The sequence below is a fragment of the Leptonychotes weddellii genome, chromosome 3 (genome assembly GCF_054177405.1).
Source record: "Leptonychotes weddellii isolate Sample4059 chromosome 3, ASM5417740v2, whole genome shotgun sequence".
In the NCBI taxonomy this organism is placed as follows: Eukaryota; Metazoa; Chordata; class Mammalia; order Carnivora; family Phocidae; genus Leptonychotes; species Leptonychotes weddellii.
In genome coordinates, this window is record NC_138371.1 from 26060783 (window position 1) to 26068322 (window position 7540).

General features: G+C 39.1%; 1 long non-coding RNA gene across 1 annotated transcript; it reads left to right on the forward strand.

The window, feature by feature from the left end:
- Positions 1-3525: 3525 nt before the first annotated feature.
- On the forward strand, positions 3526-6289 carry LOC145720778 (uncharacterized). The gene is made up of 2 exons (XR_014143993.1): positions 3526-3674; positions 6000-6289. It is a non-coding gene; the product is annotated as an uncharacterized LOC145720778 (long non-coding RNA).
- The last annotated feature ends 1251 nt before the right edge of the window (positions 6290-7540 follow it).

The following is a 7540-nucleotide window of genomic DNA, read 5'->3' on the forward strand; positions in this document are numbered from 1 at the left end:
ATTGTGTTTTCAGGGTCAGAAATAGTCAATGCGTTTTTTTTTTTTTCCTGTCCTCCCACCACTCAAGTGTTATATAGATAAAGATTTTTTTGGACTTTAGTAGTTGATTCTCTAGTCAGTCAAAGACCTTGTGATTTTCTACCTCCCTGTCTTTCTGATATCATGGTGTATTTTCATGGAAAAGTAAAGTGATGTCAGAAATAGAAGATTAGGCATACGTCCCAGAAAAGAATCTCTCTTACCTCCTATGCATCATCTACTGTATCTACTGCTGTTGCTGTCTCAGACCATCTTTACAAATGTTTCTTTTTTAGCTTTTATCTCTGAGTTCTTAAGTCAATACAAAACTACTTTACACAAATTCCCCTTCTCCCAAATAGGTGCTTATTTTTCATTTTCCAAAGCTCCCAATCATCATGGTTCCTAACAAGAATTTCCACTATCACCTGTGGTAATTTTATCCATGATTATTGAGTAAGTTACTGAATAGATACATGAATTGCCTCTATTTTTACCTGCAAAAACATTTAAAAAATTCATCTTCAAGGAATTTCCAGTTAGAAAGGAAGCCTGTAAGTGTGCGCAGCATGCTGTCCCACTACTGCCAGTCTTCATGGCCCTGGGGACACAACAGATATTGTCAATGACCGTGAAGTAACAGTGAGCCCCCAGTTTCTGACACGCTACCTTCTTTGGAAAGAGCACTTGGATTGGGGGTTATGAGAGCTGTCCTGACCGTTATAGTATAAATATTTAGTCCCCCATCTCTCCCTACAAATGGTTTGAGACTACTTAGAACAATACTGCAACAATAATAAAGCCATACATGGAAGTAATAAGCCAGGATAAAGGAAAGGAGAACCAGAAATGTGCCAAGCCTAGGGTCACCAGAGTTGCTGTTGAGCTGGTAGCCAGGACATGGTTACAGTCCAGGGTCTGCCTCTAGCATACTGGTGATCTTGAGCAAGATGCTGCGTCTCTCTAGGCTGTGACTTCTTCAGCTGGAAAGTATAAGGATTATATTATTAGATGATTTCTGAAATATCATCAATCTTTAAAATTCCAGGTTTCTATGATTTGGGGCTTTCATGAACCATTCAGCTGAATATAAAGGAGAAAAATACGGTTTTAGGGCTGAGGGAGTATTTAACAGTTATCTTGGAGATGGGGCTACTGTTGATTATGATGTAACAGTGTACTGAATGCAGAAAAGAGCAGCCTATCTCCGATGAGGGGGCAGGGGAAGGACCTTATGTTTTTATTTCCATAGGGATGGTATTTGCAGTTAACTCTCAAAGTACAGGATCTTCTGCAGTAGTGTTCTCTGCAAAGTCTCCTTTCAACTTTGGACACAATCAATTTTTCAGGTTTATTCATTCATTCACTTAGAGGTGAATCTGACTTATTTCTTTTAAAGGAAAATTACTTTATAGTTTTTATGCAATATATATTTTTATAGCACAGAGGTATTTTAAGTGATACAGAAGAGTAAAGGCAGAAACAGAACAAACAAAACAACAAAGAAAAAACAAACTAAATCCTGCAATCCAGAAATCAAAATCACTGATTTCTCAGGTAAAGCTACTTTGAGAGAAGAGGTAAATACAAATGTTTTTCTACTACCAGGTCATATTATACTTACTTTTTTAAACACCTAGAATTGATTTTTAATTTAATTCAAATTTACTACAAATAAATATAAACTGAAATGAAACAAAAGGAATTATGGAGTTTAAGATAAATGCTTGCTCCCCATCTGTTGTGGGAAGATGACTTTTACCCCAGTTTGTCCCACACATTTATGTTCACTTACAAGGAGGTACAGAGACCAAAACATTTAATGCTGAGCTCATTCTCATAACTTTATCATTTTCTTGTACTGCAATAGTTAAGTGCAACATATGTCTATACCTTAGAGCATAATTCCAGTTAAACTTGAGTATTTGGACCAATGGTTCTGTGGGGATAGGTATTGCCTAGTCAAAAGAAAAGAAAAAAGTCCCTATGTTTGTGTTTAATGGCTAATCTGCAGGGAGTTTCTAGAGAGATGATTCCGTGGCCTTGAGTATAAGTAGTGCATGGCATGCGCTCCTTCATACACACTAAAGTACTTACTTTTTTTAAACTGGAGAGAGGCAGGATGACCAAATAGATGTGTGGAAGGGAGCCCAAGGATCTGGCCCCCACTCCCACACAGCAGTCAATAATCCAGTGGTTTCCAAAGCAGAGAGAAGACAGGCTGATCCAGGACAAGAGAACAAATTTTAAACTCGTCCTTTGCAAATCTCTATTTTTGGTGTATGCTTTACAATGTACCTAATGTATGACTGCAATAGTACAAGTATATCGCTTACAAAGAAATGAATCAAAAGATGTACTTTGGGGGTGCATGTTTAAAATTGTCTTAGAGATAGGAGTGCCCGGTCATGACTCTGAGACCCTGCATTCAATGGAAGTGGAGCCAGCCTCTGTCTCTCCATTTATAGACTGCAGCTCCTCTCCCCCATCTTTCTGCCGCCTCCCTTCTAGAGAAGTTGGGAGGTCCAGAGAGAACTCTGTTGCCCTAAAGAGCAAAGATTCCATAAACATTCTGCATTAACTGGGGTAATTTGATTCAGATTAAAAAATTGTTTTTTAGCACTTATTTTAGTTCGCATGTTAATGGTCTCCACTTCCTATGTTTAATTCATGTTTGTGGGCATTCTCCCAAATATATATTCTGAATTAAATTGAGAAACCAAAAAAAGAAAAATGTCTGGAAGAAGCTTTTGACTATACCTGACAGATTCATATTAAATCCCTGTGTCTTAATATATGACTGAAAGGGAATAACGTAAGTGCACTCGGAATTTCTCCCATGTAGCTCATTTACAAGAGTACCTCGGCTGCTAAGGATCTGCCTCTTGTTGGCCATTAGAACCCTTACTGGAATATTTATTAGTTATTAACATGGGAAGTGTGTTTGCATGTGTGTGTGCACATGCTGAAAGAAACGTAGCTCTCTAGCTGCTTATTGTTTGGGCTAGTTTAGATAATAATATGCTCTACGTGGCTTAAAAAAATAACTAGATCCAAGAGGGAATGGAGCTGAGACTCAGGAGTAGAGGGTGGTAGGCTGAAGGGGGCAAGAGCAGAGAGAGCCTCACTGACTAAGGTAGCTTGTATTTCTGGGATTCAGAGATGCAATCCCCTATAAATCCAGGCTGCAGCGCCATTCGTGCCTAACCCTGTGGCTGGACCAGTCTGCCAGGACTGCCACACAAAGCACCACAGACTGGGTGGCTTAAACATCAGAAATTTATTTTCCCGCAGTTCTGGAGGCTGGAGGCCTGAGATCGAAGTGTCATTAAGGTTGCTTTCTTCCGAGGCCTCTCTCCTAAGCTTGTAGATGGCTACCTTCTTCCTATGTCTGCACATTGTCTTTACTCTGTGTGTACCTGTGTCCTAATCTCCTCTTCTGATAAGGACATATATAAGGACATACCAGTCATAGGTGAAGAGGGTCCACCCTAGTGACTTCATTTTATCTCTCATTTTACCTCTTTAAAGGCCCTATCTCTAAATACAGTCATTCAGAGACACTGGGAGTTAAGACTTCAACATATGAACTTCAACACACAAATAGTGGCATTCCCCAAGGTGATGGCTGGTTCATCATGCCAACAGCATTCCAGGTAAGTTACAGGTAAATGCACACTGGGCAGTATCTGTCTTTGGCCTGGACTATCTTTATTCACTATTATGGAATGCTTTATTGTGTAGCTTTTAAATAAAGTTTGTTGCTTTCCATGCCAGAAGTGGCTGCATTCCAGATATGAATGAAATGTTTCCTGTGCTTTTTCTATAATGAAAGATGGTGAGGAAAGAAAATTGGTGACATTAGTACTGTCAATTACTTTTATAAGGTATTCAGGAGTGCAAGTTTTAATCTTATTTGTAGGTTTCATTTTCATGGGAAGAATGTGATTTATAAATCAACATAAATTTGGTTTATTTTCTCCTGATTCAATTCCACTTGAAGGGACCTGAATTTGAATTTTTCAGAATATAGAGAAGAGGGTCAAAACGCAATTAGTTTGCTAAGCTGCCGCACAAGATTCTCTTGTTAACATCTGCAGTGTTTTCCTTGGCTGACCAAGCACTTTTCTCCCTGGAAAGTAAACAGCAAACACCTATTTATGAAACGGGTCAGAGCAAATATATTTGGTCAGGTGCAGGATAAATAGATCATAGATTGACTAAAATAGTTCTAAACAAAACAGAACAAAACAAATCTAAGCCACACAGATCCAACCTGAAGGCTTTCAAAGGCAAAATAAACAAACAAAACATCTAATATATTCATGATTAGTTCATATTTCTATTAAAGGTATGTTTCCTAAAGCTTTATTCTGATGACTATAGATGAGCAGAGCACCAACCAACCAACCAAAAACCATAAGCCTGACAGAATTTTTGCAAACTATGGTATCTCATGATGTCATAGACCAGAGAGGTTGTCTAGAGATTCTGGAGTCCTCGAAATCATAGATAATGGAATGATTGCTGCCTCAAGAGAGGAGAATATAAGAGGTTATAACCAAGTCTGATATTCCAGATAATGATGAATATTCTTTTAATCACCAGGAAAGAATATGAGGAACTATGTGGATGGAATGTATAGAAAACTAAAATACTCAACTTGTAAAGCATAATGAACAAAATTTATCACCTAAACAAGATAATTCAGACAATGAGAAATTTAACTAATCTATTAGATATCAACTTCCAAAGACTTTTGGACTTTTCTCGTTCTATTTCGAGTATATCAGTCCCTCAGCAAACCCAATATCATTAGAACTATCAGTGAGTGAAAAGAAGGGCCATATGCACCCCAATGTTCATAGCAGCAATGTCTGCAATAGCCAAACTGTGGAAAGAGGCGAGATGCCCTTCAACAGATGAATGGATAAAGAAGATGTGGTCCATATATACAATGGAATATTACTCAGCCATCAGAAAGGAGGAATACCCAACTTTTACATCAACATGGGTGGGACTGGAGGAGATTAGGCTAAGTGAAATAAGTCAAGCAGAGAAAGTCAATTATCCTATGGTTTCACTTATTTATGGAACATAAGGAATAGAATGGAAGACATTAGGAGAAGGAAGGGAAAAATAAAGAGGGGGAAATCGGAGGGGGGAGATGAACCATGAGAGACGATGGACTCTGAGAAACAAACTAAGGGTTTTAGAGAGGCGGGGGGTGGGGGGATGCGTTAGCCCAGTGATGGGTATTAAGGAGGGCATGTATTGCATGGAGCACTGGGTGTTATACACAAACCATGAATCATGGAACACTACATCAAAAACTAATGATGTATTGTATGGTGACTAACATAACATAATAAAATTAAAAAAAACTATCAATGGGATCATAGAATTCTAGATTTCACTGGGAAGTTAGAGATATTCCTTCCTTGAAACTCACTTGGTTTTGACGATATTGCTCTATCTTGGCTTTTTCCACCTTTCTAGTTAATTTTTCTTAGTCTTCTGTGAAACCTCTTCATTCTCTGTCCATCCTCAGATATTGGTGGTTTTGTTCTTTGTGTTTTTCTCATTCCGTCTGGGTGATATTCACTCCCATGCCTTCAGCTGCCATCTTTGTGCTGATGACACCCAGGGCACATCTCTCTTCTGCATCACAATTCACAAATTCACCTCTCTGCTGTCTATCTCCACCCACCTTGATACTATATAAATACTTATGTTCACACCTGAACATCCCAGACTGAAGCCTTCACTGTCCCCAGTTGTGATAGCCAGCTGGCAGGATGACACCTCCCTCCATGATCCCTGCCTCTTGGTTTTTATGCCCTGTTGTATTTCTTCCCACATTAGATAGGGCTGATCTGTGTAACCAAGACAACATTGTGGAAATGATGAAGTGTGCATTTCAAGGCTTACTTATAAAATTGTGACTTGTTTATTGCTCTCTCTTGGATCATTTGCTCCAGGGGAAGCCTGCTGCTATGTCATGAGGACACTCAACAACCCTATGGAGAGGACCATGTGGCATGGAAGATGCCTCCCCCTACCAACAACCAGCACTAACTTACTCTGAGTGAGCCAAACTGGTAGCAAATCTCCAGCCCCAGTCATGCCTTCAGACTACTGCAGCCCCAGCCAACATCTTGACAGACACCTCATGAGAGACCCTGAATCAGAACCATCTAGCTAGGCCATTCTTGAACATTGCACCATAGGAACAGTGTGAAATAATAAATGTTACTGTTGTTTTGGACCACTAAGTTTGGCGGTCATGCATCAAGTGTATAATCAATATTACAACAAAACCTAAAACTCCTCCTGTGTTTCCTTCCTCGGACATGTACACCACAATCTAATTTCAACAAGTCATGCAAGGAATAATGAAGATCTGGTTTAAGGTAGTGGTAATAGATGTGGCAAGAGCTGAATGGACTACATAGACATTAAGGAAGCATTTGACAGACTTGGTGCATGAGGTGGGGAGTAAGTGATAGGAGTTTAGGATGAGAGGCTTGTTCACTTGGTTTTATGTTGTGCTGAGCTCAGTTCCAAAAGGAATGGAAGAAAAATCCAGCCAAATAACCTTTAATGAGTTAGGACTTCTTTCATCAATCAGTTTGTACAATTTCTTCACAGGAATCAGATTTTAAATATTGTGGTTGAAGAGAGAAAATGGCAAGAGGAGGGTACCGTTATGGTAGATCAACAATAATCTTTTATGCTTTCATATTTCTGTTTATACTCTTGAAATTTCCTTTATATGCATTAGCTCATTTGCTGTTTACAACAATATTATGTATTAGCTCAGCCAGTGTTTATGCAAATATAAGCAGTGAGAAAAAAAAATGAGATAATGTGCCAGTTAGTGCATTTTTTATTGAAATTGTGACAGAAGACTCAACTCAAATGGGCTTAAGCTAAAAAAAGGATTTGATTACTAAATTTGTAAGAATAGGTACAGCTTCAGATCATTGAGATTCAGTCCTCAATGAAGCCACTAGCTTCCATTTTTTTTGGCTCTGCTTTATTTCTTCCTTTGGGCTGGCTCCTTCTTAGATTTTATATGGTGTGTCTTGGTGGCTTAGGCTCCCAACACTCAGATCGACAGAGCTACAACAAGTCTCTTTAGGTCACTTCTGGTAAAGTCCTGAGATTCGCTTTGATTGGCTGTTTACCCCTGAATCATCCACATAATCCAGGGAAATATGAAATGCTGATGGGCCAGGCTTAGTGCACACGTTTCACTCCTAGAGCTGAGAGAGGATCGACTCCATCCTGAAGCTCAGAGGAAAACCAGAGTAGGGTTACCAAAGCAGGCAACTCAGGATGCTAGACCAGAAAGCAATAACTGTCCAATAGTAAAAGCAGGGAACGTGTATCCAGTGCATGGTCATTACTAGGAAAAATGTTATTAGGTCTCAGTGTGAAAATTGAAGCAAAGAATATGTGTCTAAGTAAAACTAGAACCCAGAGAGCCTGTGTGTTAGATTGATTTGTGCCACTTCTA